This window comes from Pipistrellus kuhlii, unplaced genomic scaffold (assembly GCF_014108245.1).
Source record: "Pipistrellus kuhlii isolate mPipKuh1 unplaced genomic scaffold, mPipKuh1.p scaffold_m20_p_1, whole genome shotgun sequence".
Classification (NCBI taxonomy): Eukaryota; Metazoa; Chordata; class Mammalia; order Chiroptera; family Vespertilionidae; genus Pipistrellus; species Pipistrellus kuhlii.
This window is the reverse complement of record NW_023425404.1, coordinates 172,358,456-172,375,727: the sequence shown is the minus strand read 5'-3', so window position 1 is coordinate 172,375,727 and position 17,272 is coordinate 172,358,456. Positions and strand designations below refer to the sequence as shown.

Sequence of the window (17,272 nt, the reverse complement as noted above, 5' to 3'; positions counted from 1 at the left end):
CCAATCAGGTAGAAAGTTAATGTGAGGGAGAGAGAAATGTTGTATTCCTTTCCTTTTTTAATGGTAATTCTGGGATGGGGGACAGGAAAATGGCTACACACAGTTCAGAACAACATTTAAAATAAGAGTGTAAGTGGGTTACTTAAGGATTTATCTGTGAATATAAAATTGGAGGGTAACGGACAGATTAAATATCTGTTAATGTGTTGCACTATTTGCTTCATCTTTCTTTAAAGAAAGAATGCCAGCAAGATGGACAAAGGAAATGAAGGGAAGGGAAGGCAAGAGAGGGAGGGGAGGAAGGAAGGAAAGGAGGGAGGGAATGAAAGATGGGTGGGAGAGGGATAACTTTCAAGAGTATACTACAATTCCACCTGCCTCTCATCCTATCTGCCCTTCCCTCCCTCAGCACAACTACTGTGCCAAGATCATATGTGTATCATTTTAATGTCTATTTTTGTCTTTACTACACACACACATGCACACACATACTCAGAATTCCTTAAGAAATATTATTCAGTCTTGTAAAATTTTTAATAAATGTAGTTTTTATAGTTTCTACTGAAATTCGTGCACAGCGTGGGGGGGTCCCTCAGCCCACCTGCACCCTCTCCAATCCAGGACCCCTCAGGGGATGTCCAACTGCCTCTCACAATCCGGTACTGCTGGCTTCTAACCGCTCACCTACCTGCCTGCATGATTGCCCCTAACCCAGTGGTCAGCAAACTTATTAGTCAACAGAGCCAAATATCAACAGTACAATGATTGAAATTTCTTTTGAGAGCCAAATTTTTTAAACTTAAACTTTTTCTAACACTACTTCTTCAAAATAGACTTGCCCAGACTGTAATATTTTGTGGAAGAGCCACATTCAAGGGGCGAAAGAGCCCCATGTGGCTCGAGAGCCGCAGCTTACAGACCATGGCCCTAACCCCTCTGCCTGCCTGCCTGATCACCCTTAATTGCTCCCCTACTGGTCCGATTATCCCTAACTGCCTCTGCCTTGCCCCACACCCGGAACCCAGGATTCCCTCCTCTGGCCAGTCGCAGGCACCCAGGACACAGAACAGCTTCACCTGGGCTGGCCTCCGCGCAGAAGACCATGGGCACACAGCTTCGCCTGGGCCACAGCAGCAGGCGCCCAGGACTACAGGTGCCCAGGACTATGCAGGGACCTTGCCCCTCTCCCAGGCCACAGCCCTAGGTGCTGGCACCCAGGACCATGGGGCATGTAGCTTGTTCCTCTCCTGGGCCACAACCTTGCTGGCCCCCATTCCTCTCTCATGAGCTCATTTGTGCCTGGCTGATCCCCATTCCTCTTTCTTTCTTTCTCTCTCTCTCTCTCTCTCTTTGTGCCTGGCTGGTACCCATACCCCTCTCTCCCTAGTATTGTGTGTCTGAGCCTTTATTCTATGATAGGGGTGTCGAACTCAATCAGAGAAGGGGCCAAAATCTAAAATCCAGCCTAAATCTCGGGCCGAATGGTTTACTGAACAGTCATAAACTGTCATTGTGATGGAAACGCAGCGGAGTGCAGTGATGACAGCGTGGTGCGGGCCACATTGCAAGGCCTGGTGGGACGGATTTGGCCCGCGGGCCTTGTGTTTGACACATGTGTCTATGAGGGCATGAGGGTGTGACAACCATTTGCATATTAGATCTTTATTATATAGGGTGTTGTTTTCTCACACAACACTATGTGAGGCATACACATGTTGGTGCATATAGACCTAGTTTATTCATTTTAACTCCTGTTAAGAAGCCATTGCAGCCCTAACTGGTTTGGCTCAGTGGATAGAGCATCAGCCTGAGGACTGAAAGGTCCCAGGTTTGATTCTGGTCAAGAGCATGTACCTTGGTTGCAGGCACATCCCCAGTAGGGGGTGTGCATGAGGCAGCTGATCAATGTTTCTCATCAATGTTTCTAACTCTTTATCCCTCTCTTTTCCTCTCTGTAAAATAATCAATTATATATATATATATATATATATATATATATATATATATATATATATATTTATTTATTTATTTTTTTTTTTTTAAAGAAGCCATTGCAATCCATTTTTGCTTTGCTGGAGAGTTGGGACCTTCACCCATTTGCTATTACAGGAGTGCCTAATGAATAAACATCTCTGGTGTGGAATGGCGGATCATGCTGAACTGTACTTGAAAAATTTAACATTGTACTTGAAAAATGAATAAAAAAGACAATTATATATTATAGCTCCATTTTGGAAATTTTTGCTTTACAAAAGCCCTGAGATAGAAATAATATTTTTATTATTATTATAATATCTGGAATGCTTCATCATTAACTTGGGAACATATGAAATCCCCTTCCTATTTTTGCCTTTTAGAATGCATGATCACCTCTCAATTAGCTTAATTTTGATGTGTTCATTATGAACTCCAAAAAAGCAATATAAGCTTTATTTTAAATTTTTATTTCTATAATTATACTTCAAAAAATTAACAGTAAAACCATGAAAATACATGTCAAAAGCAAAACCATAAAAATGCATATTAAATTCAACATACATTTATTCACCTAATTAATTGAACAAGACAGCAGCAAAGTTAATCAATAATGTGACTCTGTACTCTTGCCTGACATTTGGTAAAATTCTATTATTGGTCTTCTTTTAATCATAAAATTATATACCACTAATTTTAGTTTCTGGAGGAAAAATGGTTCCAAATACATTTGTAAGCAAATTTATTAAAAGTACTTTACTATGTTAGTATAAAAAATTTAAAATACATTGAAAGTACCAATTTTCATCTATTAAAAAAAAGTACAGCATCCAATTAAGCAATAGTGTAGGAAAATTAGTATTCCTTTGTATTTTAATTTCAGACAGTCTTTTAAGAACATACTTTGGCCATATGTGTTATAAGAAACCAATTTTTATTTATTTATCTGGGCATAGTAATTTTACTTTTTCTGTTTCTATCATAAAGAAATAATCCAAAATGTGGGAAAAGCCATACAGTGATGAAAATGTTTGATTTTAGCCTATTTTAAACTGATAAAATTGAAAACCATCTAAGTGTCCAAAATAAGATATATTATGTTCTACCACAAAAAGTTTTGCAACCCTAATACCAAGGAAGAAACTATTATGATTAAGAATTAAAGGGCAGATAACATAATCTTGAACATGTTTACAAACGTGAAAAAATCCAACATACCTTTGAAAGGGGCATTGACTATAAATATACCACAGTGCTAATCTACCACAGTAGCTGTTGTGGTAGTAATATTTCTCCACTACTCTCAGAATCGTTTAAAATTTGTATTTCTTTAAAAAGAAAAGGCAGATCTTCTCAAGCCCTGCTCTCATTCCCATAGGGAGCTCAGGATTTTGCACAATTTATACACCTGCCTTATTTATATTTGTTTTGTGTTTTGTTTTGTTTCTCAAGGGAAAGCCATGTCCTAAGACAATGCAGTATTTTAATGTTCTGTCCCTCTTGAATCTTACTTTGCTCCTTCAGGAATACAGTTTCAAGATTATTCTGATTACCTTTCAGAAAATGTGTCAGCTCTTTGTTCTGGGAGAAATCACGATGTAGCAAAACAATAGAGCATTTTTGCAAAAAAAATCCCCAAAAAAGTAACTGAAAGAGGGCATAGCTTTACCGCCTAATTCTGACTGAGTCCTTGTTTATTATCCTGTACTCAATTTATTACCAAATCATGGCATCCAATTCAAGGTAAACATTTCCTTTGACTTCCATTTTGACTTACATTTCAATTTTTAAGTTCGTTCCTATTGTTATTATTAAAAGGCTTGTTATTATTAAAGGGCTTGTTATTATTTTAATTCCTCGTGATCTTTCCATCATAGAAATTCCTTATGATCAAGATGTTGAGAATATATAAAGTAGAAGCCTTATTTTTTTCTTCCCCTTAGGATATATTTCAGCTAATCACTATTAGGAAACATTAGACATAGTATAAATTTAATATAGATATAATTCATAGACATATGAATATAGTGATATGTTTTGGGGGGAAAATATCCTGTCTTGAACTCGGCAAGATCTATAGTAAAACATGACTAAGATTGGCATTGGATCCTTGACAAGGATCTATTAATTACTACTGCCTTATTATTACTGTTTTTGCCCTCCATCCCCATCCCAGCCACTCTGATTTATGAACTGCTTCTCATATTCGCAAAGTGGTTCATGAATCACCCCACCCAGACAGAAATGAATAAAAATGAGCCCATTTACACAATGTTTGTTATGTAGCTAATTACCTGAAAAAGACTGCTTGGAATTGCATTAAGAGTGTCATTAACATTCAGCATTAAGAGTACTAAACAGAAGGGAGAAAGAAACCTGAAATAAAAGAGTAATATGCAAATTAACCATCACTCTGCTATTCCAACCAGCCATGCCCACCAGCCAATCAGAGTGAGTAAGCAAATAAACCCAACCAAGATGGCTATAGCCACAGAGAGCAGGAGGGAGGCTTGGGTTTCTCTGGCAATGGAAGAAGCAAAGCTTTTCGCCTGCCCTTGCCAGCCTAAGCCTCCACTCAAGGCTACAAAGTTTCAATTATAGAAGGTAAACAAATCCAAACAGAAATGGCTGCCAGAGTGAGTGAGCAGGAGGCTTGGCTCTGCTCCAGGCTACAAAGTTTCAGTTGTAGAAGGTAAATAAATTCCAGATACCAGGGCCTCCACTTGGGTCACCAGAGGGCATGGCTGACCTGCAAACCACCACAGGCCCCTCGCCCAGGCCGCCCCACACCCCAAGGGAACCCCCACCCTGATCCAAGATACCCTTCAGGGAAAACCAGCGGGCCCCCACCTGTGCACCAGGCCTCTATCCTATCTAATAAAGGAGTAATATGCAGATTGACCATCACTCCAACATACAAGATGGCTGCCCCCATGTGGACACAAGATGGCCACCACAAGATGGCCAGCAGGGGAGGGCAGTTGGGAGGGACCAGGCCTACAAGGGAGGGCAGTTGAGAGGGACAAGGCCTGCAAGGGAGGGCAGTTGAAGGCAATCAACTCTGCAGGGAGGGCAGTTAGGGGTGACCAAGCCAGCAGAGGAGGGAAATTGGGGGCAAACGGGCCGGCAGGGGAGTAGTTAGACATCAATCAGGCTGGTATGGGAGTGGTTAGTGGGTGATCAGGCTGGTAGGCAGAAGCGGTTAGGGGCAATCAGAAAGGAAGACAGGAGAGAACTTGGGAGCCAGCAGTCCTGGATTGTGAGAGGGATCCCAGATTGGAGACGGTGCAGGCTGGGCTGAGGGACACCCCTGTGCCCCCGTGCACGAATTTCATGCACTGGGCCTCCAGTAAAAATATAAGAGTAGTACTGATTGTAGTGTGGGGTTGTTGTTGTTTTTTAATTACCAAAGAGTACCTAATTATGTCTTACAATAGAGGAATGGTAAGTATATTGTGGGTTATCTATAATAAAATTTTGAGACTCTATTAAAATTGTGCTCATGGACTTAAGAAAATTCTTACCAATAAAGTTACCTCAAAAGATCAAATGAAATTGTTAAGTACAGTATAATTTCAACTTTATTAAACAATATACTTAGAAGAAATGAAATTAATAGTAAGATTTAATAATGAAATTATGGGTTATTTTTGTTCTTTTATCTATAGCTTTTCTGTATTTTCTAGATGTTTTTCTATGCCTGTGCATTAATCTTACAATGTATTTGTATTAATAATCTTACATGTATTTATTTAGAAGCATATAGTTTTAAAACAATAGCTACAGTTAATTGAGTGACTACTATGTACCAAGCATTAACCTTCTGTGTGCATATAACAGCCTTCTTCTCATTCCTTGTTCCATACTGCTTCCCACCTGCATCATACCTCTGTTCATAAATCAAGGTTAAGGCACCTTTGGTCTAAATTGCCACCAACTGAGTAAGTGCAGGATTGCACTCTCTCTCCTGAGTGAATTTCATACTTTCTTGACAATGTAAACATTTCTCTGATATAAGATATTTAGATTTCAAAAAATGGCAAAGATTGTCCCAAATGAGAGATAAGAATATCCTTCCTGGGCATTTTATGAAACCAATAGACAGTGTCTCTATCTTGTGTTTTTGGAGACATGACAATAATGAAATAAAAACAAAATAAATTTGAGAGCATAAAGGTGCAGTTGGATATTTTACGTGCTAAAGTCTCAATGCTCACAATATTCCTTGGTTTCTAGCATATGTCTTCTATCATTTTTATACACATTATTGATTAGATAAAGTATGTTCTAAATTACTGATAACTAAAAGAACACACACACACACATATATATATATATAATTTTGATCCCAGTGCTACCATTTATAGATAATGTAAATTTGGAAACATTTTTTAATCCCATCAGGTGCCAGTTTCTTTATCTTTGAATTTGGTGTAAAAATGCAATTTTATATAGCAAATCCAATAATACAATGTGTCATAGTCAGAATAATGATCCTCCAAAGATATATATGTTCTGATTCTCAAAACTGGTGAATAAGTCACCTTACATGTCAAAACTAAGGGACTTTGCAAATGTAATTAAGTTAAGGATTTTTGAGATGAGATTATCTGGTTGGGCCCAATGTTCATATATAAGGCAGTGAGAGGGTGAGGAGAGGTGACGACAGAAGCAGACCCTGGAATGATATTCTCTGAAGATGGGGGAAGGAGCCATTAAACATGGAATGCAGGCATCCTCTGGGAGATAAAAATGACAAAAAATAAATAAATTAATTTTAAAAATGGACTCCTGCTTAGAGCTTGCAGAAGGAACACAGCCCTGCTGAAACCTGGATTTAAGGACTTCTGGCCTCCAGAACTATAAGAAAATTAGTTTGTGTTGTTTTAAGCCACTAAATGTGTGGTAACTTTTTACAATAGTAATAGGAAACTAATACAGTATTTAAGATGTTTACAACAGTGCCTTCTCATATAAGATCCTAGCATAATACTATCTCAGGGCATTCTGCCCCTTACAGTCCTGACAAGAGTAGCTTAAAACCCAAATCCATTATTTGTGAGACTTCAACGCTTTCCCCCTGATTACTGAGGCTTCCTGTGGGGCTAAGATGATTTGGCCATCTCTGGCTTTGAAGCTCGGAATTGGTTTCAGAACTGAGTTTTTGCTGAATTGGTTCAATTTATAAAATACTGTCCCATGAATGCTGCCAAGATAAGGAATGCAGCCCCTTTCCAAGAATAAAAATAAAACATTTATGTAAGGGTGTTTTTTTTTTCTGCGTCTGGGGCAGGCTTAGGTAAATAGAGAAAAACTTATTGTCATCACAATACAAAAACCTTAAAATTGATTATTCAATATGAGTGTCCTTAAAAGTTTCTTATTACTCCATCATTTTGCCTCCCATACTCTAAATTCCTCTTAAATCTTACATAGCAGTTTATCTCCTTTTGTTTTCTCACCATTCCTGTCTCATGCTTGTAAAAAATAAGGCAAATTCAGGGGTCCTGGTGGAACACAAAATATACTTGGGAGCCAGGAAGCAAAGCAAGTATCTTTACTCCTGCACAGAAGGGTGTGCACACGGGTCTGGGAGCACACACACACTGGGCAAGCAGTCTGCTTGGCTTTTTAATCCTGAGGCATGCACATGACCTATCCTTCACTCTTGATTGGAGCTCAGGTGCACAGTTTTTTGTGATTGGCTAATTCTAAGGGAGGGGTTGGCCTTTGCCTTTTCAAAATGGCAGCACCCAGTCATGTAGCCAACATGGTACCTGTCAAGTCACGCAGTCCAAAATGGCAGCTATCTAAGCTGTTTGACAGAAAAGATGGCTTGTTTATTCTCACAATTCTCCCCTTTTCTTTATTTAAACTCTTTTCTTCAAACTTGGCTGACATTCATTGAGTTTCATGCTCTACAGTGCCTAGGAGAAGACTAATTTGCTGTTTGGTCCATGCGGTTTCAGTTAACTTTTGGATAACGCATGGGATCATGTAACATCTCATCATTGAAACTCCTAATCAAAGAGGTAAACATGGATACTGTTGCTCCCTTCCACTTTAAAACCAATGTCTAGTGAATCAGAAAAATGATCCTCAATACTAGGCTCCAGATCACTTATTAGCTAAAGCTGACAATGCCTGCAGAGCCTCCGTGATGGTATATCTGGCTGTGTTGTCAGGGATGAATCTATAACACTGACCCCCAACAATGCACATATTTCTTTTTTTTCTGCCAGAATCATACTCAAGTCTAACCTGTTCTCCCAGGTCATCCTGCTGGTGGCATGTAGTTGTTCAGCTATACCTTTAACTGCATCTCGAGCATAGTTAACAAGCCTCTGCTGGTTATCCTATATAACAAAAGGCTAATATGCAAATCGACTGAATGGCATAATGACCAGTCACTATGATGCACACTGACACCAGGGGCCAGATACTTAATGCAGGAGCTGCCCCTTGATGGTCTCTGCACTTCCACAGGTGGTGTACCACTCAGCCAAAGCCAGGCTCATGGCTGGTAAACACAGTTGCCGTCGAGAGAGCCTCTCCTGCCTCTACAGCAGCACTAAGGATGTCCAACTACTGGCATAGGCCATCCCCCGAGGGCTCCCAGACTGCAAAAGAGTGCAAGCTGGGCTGAGAACCACCCCCCCCCCCCAAATTTGTGCCCTGGGCCTCTAGAAGTAAATATAAGTAATCCAACCACATTCTTGTTTACAGTGGGCCACCAGAACAGGACAGTTTTAAATCCTGCAGCAATATGATTTCTAGCCTTAAACTGCTCTGGCACTCCTCCTGCAACCCCAATGGGATCTGTGTTTATATGGGGATCAAAGGATCCCATGGACTCACTCTCCTCTTCCTAGCCTGTCCATTGAAAAAGGTTTACGATATGCCAAAGTGAAAGGGATAGCCAATTGTATCAGAGCACAAGTTTCCCTCCATTTGCTGGGCAAGGCCCAAGAAGGGGTCCCCCATAACACCACCAGTCATCAGCACGGGGTATCGACAGTGCAGCTTGATTGTCTTCTGAGGATACCTGGTAATTTGCATCCAGATAAATTTCTCATAAATCCTAGTACTGTTACCCTTGCCCCCCTTGAAAAGCAGGAGGTATTATTTATGTCTGAGGACAAGGACCAGATCATTTTGAGGGGGTCCTTGCTCTTTACCTCTGTTGAATGGGAACAAGAGGGCAAGAGTCTTCCAGAAAGCATTTCCCCAGGCAGTTTCCTCCTGGTACAAGGCAAGCACATATTCCATCCCATTGCTGTCTGAGGTCTATCCAAATAGAAATGGTACCACTTGAGCCTCTAGCCTTCCTGACTTGCAAGTGTAACAGTTGCTTTTATCTAGGGTGCATACATAATATTTAACCCATTCCACCCAGGCATTCGTTCCCTTGTATCCTACTTCTATTTGCGTGGTGGTGGCAGTGACCCAGGAGATCTTGTCCTGTGACCTCTATTCCTAAATCTAGTCCTAGCCAATCTTTTGACCTAAAAGCTGAAATATCCAAGTCATTCAAGTTATCTATAAACAATAACTTAACTGGGTAAACATGATCCAGATAGTATACCTTTCTCCAGCCCACACTGTAAGCCCTTGTAATTTGCCAGATCCTTAAAGCAAATAGAACTCAGTACAATATGGTTATTAAGACAGCTCACAGTTTTTAGCATCAATTTCAAGAGGATATATCTTCGTATGGCTGTTCAAGTTGAGGTGTGTTCGCCCTTAACCTGTGTGTGATGGGTCCAACATCACTCTGCAGTCCAAACAGCAAGACAAGGTAGGGTCCTTCCCAGGAGGGTTCCAACTTGCTGCCCCTCCAAGTCTTAATTAGAACAAACATAGTCTCCAGATCGATGGCAATGAACCAGAAACTCAAGAGAGCCTTGGGTCAGGAGGCCTCTTAACCTGAGAGAGATTAAAGTAGAAGACATAATCAGTACACAGTTCTTAAGAAACTTGGTACCTAGTTTCCATTGTAGGAAGATCTTGAGGCATTTCAAGGCCTATTGGAATCACCTACAGTCGACTCTAGGTAAAAAAACAAAACAAAAATTTTTTTCTTAAAATTTAAACCTAGGAAGGTTGTCAAACTCATACTACCAAAGGATTACACAATATTCAAAGTTACAAGAGGGTATTAAACACAAACATAAGCGAGTAAAACTTTAGTACCCACAACTAAGATTACTTTTTTAAATACCTTATTAATATCCTATATAAGAGGTGATATGCGAATTAACCCTCACATCCTTGTAAGATGTCTACCTACGACCAGGCCAGTAGTGGGATTAGTGAGGGATGACCAAAGGATTGAACAAGCAGGCTGCATGGGGCGACCAGGCTGTCAGGGGGCCAGTTAGGGGCGACCAGACAGGCAAGCAGGTGAGCAATTAGGAGCCAGCGGTCCAGGATTGTGAGAGGGATGTCCAACTGCCAGTTTAAGACCAATTGAGCTTAAACTGGCACTCAGACATCCCCCAAGTGGTCCTAGATTGGAGAGGGTGCAGGCTGGGCTGAGGGGACCCCCCCATGCACAAATTACATGCACTGGGCCTCTAGTTAATATATAACAATTTATAGAACTTTTGCTTCAGAAAAGGACTAACCAAAATAAGGTTTATTTTCTAACTTCATTTATCCTTGGGTATGGCCAGCAAATAACACTAATTGGATTTTTGCTATCAGTCTCCCTGAGTACATTGATATAAGCTATTTACCTTCTGTTCAGGGAGGCAAAATGCAAATCATTTACTTGTAAGTGTCCTTGGTTTAAGGAAGATAGGGTTTATTAGATGACTCCAAATTGCTGTTTAATTATTTCAATTTCCCTATTTATTTTGGCTTATAGGCCTGTATCATTTATTTAATTTCTTTTCATCTTGTTTTTTTTTTACAAATATTACATAACTTTCACAAATCTTTCTTCAGAAACCTTATAACTTTCAGAAATAATCAAGAAACTGCTTTCCTCTTCAAAATGTATTTTCATGTCTCATGCTTTCTTTATTATACCAAAACAATATTTTTTCATAATTTTAGAATTATTATTTTTTAAATATATTTTATTGATTTTTTTACAGAGAGAAAGAGAGAGGGAGAGTTAGAAACATCAATGAGAGAGAATCATCGATCAGCTGCCTCTTGCACACCCCCTAATGGGGATGAGCCCGCAACCAAGGTACATGCCCTTGACTGGAATGGAACCTGGGACCTTTCAGTCCACAGGCTGATGCTCTATCCACTGAGCCAAAACAGTTTTAGCTAATTTTAGAATTCTTAACCCTTAGAAACCTTACTTTTTAGGTGGCATGTAAGTAATTACTATCTCAGATTAAGAGATATTAATGACCCATTTTAAGAGATATTTCAAATAAAATACAAGACTTATTCATTAATAGATTTAAATCTATTCTCTATACCAGTATTTTCCCTAAGAGGCAAATTCTGCTAGGCGTTTTAATCCTGTCCCTCACTCTTGATTGGAGCTCAGGTGCACACTCTTTCATGATTGGCTAATTCAAAGGGAGGGGTTGGCCTTTGTCATTTCAAGATGGTGGCCCCCAGGGAAGCTACAAGTCATGCAGCCAACATGGTTGCTGCCAAGTCATACAGTCCAAAATGGTGGCTATCTAAACTTATCTTTGACAGAAAAGATTAGTTGTTTATTCTCACATGCTCAGGATTTCACCTTCAAATACCAAGGTATTTTCCTAAACATGGTAGCTTGCCAAAAATAAAATTTGATGCCAAATAATGCTGGTAGTCTTAATCCAGCATCTTGAAGGGGTTCAGGAATCTGGAGAAGGCACTGCATTTAAATTAATCAAGAGTCCAGAGATGAAACATAATTTGGGAAGGCATTTTGGGGAGCCAGAGAAAACTTAGCTAAAGAAACCAAGTTCTCCTGTCTCTCTGGATCCCTTGCTTTTTATTAACACAATTTATCTTCAGGCAAGGTAGATATACATATCAAAGGGTAAGGTTGGTATATAGAATTCATTGCCAGATTGGGAAAACTGCCTACAGTTATTCAGGTGTTTGGCCAGTAGGAGACAATAACATGTAGATTGAAATCCCCTCAGCTGTCTGGTATCAAGCAATCATTTATGCATCCTTTTCAGGTTTGGGGAAATGCCTTTAGCCATTTCCAGAAGGCAATAACATATGTGATTCAGCCCTTGCTGAGTCTCCGAGTTCCATCAACCATTTGATGAAACTTGTACTTATGACATGCTGAAATTAGTTTCCAGCACCAATTATGAAGATTATACATATTCTTTTCACCATTCGGTAAGTGTTAGCTAAGGGGGGAAAAATCCATGTACTTAGTGGTTATAACTGACGATAAGCTTGTTCATCATTTTCTCATTAGTGTTTTTGAGGGATAAACTTCACCTGGACCAAGGGTGCAGCCTTGAGGCCAAAGAAACCATCCTCAAACAAACTTTACTAAATGATACTGATAGCAATCTTAAAATTGTGACTCACTATCAGTTTTACCAATTTTATGAGTGTGATTAGAATTCAGCATTTTTCAGGCTTTCCCCCTCTCTGTTCTCATAGTTTCTTAATATAGATTCTATTTATTTGGTATAGTTATGTTCTACAGAAATTAAGTTTAAAACATGGGAGCTCATCCCTATAAAATTGAAATCCCAACCATATGTACAAATTTTGTTCATTTATTTAATTTCACATTCTTACTAGTATTTACAAAGTCTTCTCCCTCTCTCTCTCTCTCTCTCTCTCTCTCTCTCTCTCTCTCTCTCTCTCTCTGTGTGTGTGTGTGTGTGTGTGTGTGTTTTAAGCTATTCATGAGCCAGGTCTTCCTGGACTGTGTTTTGTCTGCAGTGAGGGTCACACTGCCCTTAGACATCAAATATACATAATTTGTAATTACAGTGACTTTTTCTGTCAGTGACCATGTAGAATACACCTTCATAAATGAATACTACAGCAATATGATTTCCATTCACTTCCAAGTATCACGGGACCATAGCTTCTAACAGCCTATTATAGTGTTCTGACCTAACATTCAAAATGTCAATAAATTGGATTATAATGTAAGCCATTCTAAATGTCTTTGAAAGAAGACAGATGGATGTCATGAATCTGAACCTCTGGGAAGTCTATGTTCAGAAAAACAGGAATTACTGTTTTCGCTTTAGCTGGTATACTCTATGCTACCTTCATTTGCTATTGGCCAATAATAATTTTACACATTCAAAATTAATGACTTGAGTGTGAAAAGTTAAAAAAAAAATTTCAGAAAACCTTTTAAGCTTGAAATGGTCAACCCATCCAGTTTGGGGTTTTTTTGTTTTTGTTTTTGTTTTTTAATCCTTGGCACCTTTGATTCCATAGGTATAGATTATCAGGCTGCTTCCACCACCATGTGAACACATTTCCATATGGAAGTGTTAATTAATTGCAGAGGTGACTAACTACTGCTGAGCAATTGCATTCAGCAAGGTGAACAAATGGAAAAACAGGGAGGGAGTACTCATTCTTATAGATGTTCACTGTTGCTTCTCACCCAGATCATTTGTTAATGATCCTGGGAATTATTTCTGAGCATTTTTTCCCTCATAAAGAGCCCAAGGCATTCAGCAAACTTAGTCATAAGCCTTTTAAAAAATGTAGAAATGACAGTCCCTTAAATTAGAAGAAACTGATGCTCTCTTGCATAAATTTCTACAGGCCACACAACCGTTTTCTGAGTACCTGCATGTATAGAGGGTCCTGTCAAAGTCACAATGATCCCTCCCTTCTCAGGACCTTTGTGGGCTCCTGGTGACTATATTTGTACAACTGTGACTTTGCTTCCATCTTATACTAATTAATTTGGAAGAGTTGTCACCTAATCCAAGTTGAACCAAGGAAATACTCTGGGGAATTGTACATTAGGAGCAAATAGATCCCAAGAAGGAAAATGTTTTACTAACCTCAGAGATTTCCAGAGGAAGTCGGGCACATCCTACAGCTCAATTTCTTGGAGCTGCCTTGATTCCCTTCCTTTCTGAGTTAGGATTACTCAGCTTTTCTTGGTATCATAATAGGATTTAAGGCAAGAGAAACTAACTTGTCCAGTTTATCATAATTGAAAAAATATCAAGTCATGGACATAGTGTGATGTATGATTTCCCAAGATAATAGCAATTAGATTTATTTTATCTATTGATTCCTGAATGGATTGATCATAACAGATAGCAATAGTAAGTCCTGTTGTGCTTTCCAAAAGTTGGGTGTTTTTTTTTTTAATTACTCGCAACTGTAGGATCCATGCACATGAGACATTATTTATTCATTTTACATACAAGACTTTGTTAGCTTTTCAAATTGCTTTGTAAAAACTCCAGAGTTTCACAACATGTGAATCAGTGGTTCAGCATAAGATTTCAAGGCATGTCCTGATTTTTATGTGATGTGGTTAATTAATCAGATGACACCTGTCTGAAAATGAGGTCAATTAACTGAGATATGCTGAACAATGGGAGTCAAATGCTATTTTCAAGTATCTCTAAAGCTCATTAACAGCCCCACAAATAATATTTCATTCTAATTCTATGTTAAAATGTTAAAATTATTTAAAACTATAATTAAAAAAAAACAAGTACACTATATAGTGTCCTATGTAGATTTTAATGCATCCAAGACCATCACAATATTAACTTATGCAGCCAGGTTAAATTTATGCAGAGCATAGAGAATTTTTGCTTTGAAGCAAGTAATGCTTCCTTTTAACACATCAGTAAGCTCCTGCCAGAGATCAACTACCTATGAATGTGGTAGTTGATCTCTGGCAGGAGCTTACTGATTTAGAAAGATGTCATTGATCACAGAGGCACATAGATATGGATTTTTTTTTTAACCCAATTCAGGGTAGCTTATGACTGGTTTTGTAAGATTTTTAGAAACAAATTTTTCACTATTAGGATTTTCTCAATACTATACTAATAAAATTCAACAGAAAAAATATTGCTGCACAGGGAGATTTAAGGCCTTAATTATAATTCCTGCTTCCACATTTGTGTGCTCATTAAAATAGATGTCAACATTGAACTTAAAAGATAATTTTATATTAACAGAATACTCTTTTTACTTATTTTATTTCTATTTTTATAGATTGAGTTTCTATTTAAGATTTTGTTTCATTAATGTTTCCCTCAAAGGAAATGATTTGAAAACCACCATTAAGCCAAATTTCTCAACCTTGGCACTACTGACCTTTTGAAACAGATCATTCTTTACTGTTGGGGGATTTCCTGGTCATCGCATGATGTTATGTAGAATCCCTGGCCTCCACCAACTAGATGCAAGTATCAGGCCTCCACTACCAGCCTGACAATCAAAAATGTCTACAGATGTTGTCAAATGTCCCTTGTGGGGGAAAATTATCCACTGGCTAAGTTATAGGGTCATAGGACTTGACACACGTTAGTAATCTATATATATATATAAAAATCTCATGGCTCTAACGCCATAATGACCAAAGACCTGGGTGGGGCTGCAAGCACAGTGGGGCCATGCGATTTCATGTGCTGGGATTCTAGTTTACAGATAATTTTCATGATCCTTTTACTCATAAGAAGCTGTTAAACAAAGACTATAGTAGGGTAGATATATAATTTCTAAAATATTCTTAAAATATTGTGTTGTCTCATTAGGGTGTTTTAAAATACTTGTAGGCCATAAAAATAAGCTTGTGAAATTGTATTTTCAGAAAACAAAAAATAAGCAATATATTTTTAAGTAAAAACATTAATCAATTCATGTAATTATAAGAGCAGGAATCAATAAAGAATCTAATAAAATTATTTCATGTGCTAAATTCTGGAATATAACTAGTCTTTAAAATTTTTGTAAAACACTTTGAATAAATGTTTTTATAAATTGAACCTGAATTTATTTATTTATTTATTTTGCTTTTGCCTATTGCTCAAATAAATCTGATTACATTGACCAATATCCTGTCCATGAAAGTCTTCAAACTAAAATATCCCCAATGCTCATCCTGTGAACTCTAATTTTTCATAAGGAAATTCTGAGAGAAATTGGAAAGGATTAGGGTCTTTTGTTAACAGTGTTTTTAAGAAGAAGGTTCCTGTTAGGCTAACACACATGACCAAAACAATAAGTCACCTTGGCAGCCTCAAAAAACAGGAATGAAGAGTACTTTGTCAAATTTAGATACTCTGTTAGTGGAAGCATAAATTGGCACAACCTCTACCAAGGGCAATGTGACAAAACTTACAATGCATATACCTTTTTCCAACCAACTCCTTCCATGTAGTAGGGTATACCAGTATGTTCAACACATCTTCATTTATAAAACTAAAACACAGGCCCTAACCAGTTTGGCTCAGTGGATAGAGCATTGGCCTGCAAACTGAAAGGTCCCAGGTTCGATTCCGGTCAAGGGCATGTACCTTGGTTGCGGGCATATCCCCAGTGGGGGTGTGCAGAAGGTGGCTGATCGATGTTTCTCTTCAATTGATGTTCTAGCTCTCTATCCCTCTCTCTTTCTCTTTGTGAAATCAATAAAATATATTTAAAACAAAACAAAGCAAAATTAAAAGACAGAAAACAGTGTAAATGTCAATCAAAAGATGACTGGGAATATAAAGTATGGTATTCCCATAAAACTGAACATATCGCAGTAAAAATTTTAAGACAGCTTATTATTTACTTGATATAAAACCAATTCCAAGGTGCAATGTTAATGAAAACAAGAAAGCTTTAGAGCAGGTAGACAGCTGTCTAAGAAGTTGTCTTATAAGAAGAAGATATAACTGTGCTCCTATTTGTACATGGAATATTCATGGAAAATTTTCAGTGTTATGGTTCCTGGGAATTAAAATAGCAAGGAATTGTTCTATTATTAAATTTGAATATTTTGAATTTTTTACATTATGATCACACATTACTTTAGTGAGAGAAGACCTTGCAATTTTTTAAAAAACAAAAAGCACTTTTTCAATTCCATAGTATATGCATTGTTTTTAAGAGTGGATAGCCTAGGAATTTCAGTTACTCTCAGATTCTATAGCCCAGGCAAGTGAAAATGGAGGGATAATGGAAACCCAGGTGAGATATCTAGAGTCAGGGTTTTTGGGTTTGAATAAAAACATAAGCTCAACTGGAGTTGGTGACTATGTGGTATGAACACTAATCGTAAAGTAGTGTTTCTTTCCTAGTTACATTGAGTATAGGTGGACCAGGGTCTCAGAGATGAATCTGACAAATCTCTCTAATAGTGGGTAGTGTTAGGCACTGA

The 17,272-nt window shown here is 38.3% G+C and overlaps 1 protein-coding gene across 1 annotated transcript in view; it reads left to right on the top strand.

Annotated features, from left to right (window-relative positions):
- GABRB1 (gamma-aminobutyric acid type A receptor subunit beta1) overlaps positions 1 to 17,272 on the top strand; it is a 354,508-nt gene that overhangs the window by 257,933 nt on the left and 79,303 nt on the right. The gene's annotated exons all lie outside the window — the stretch shown is intronic.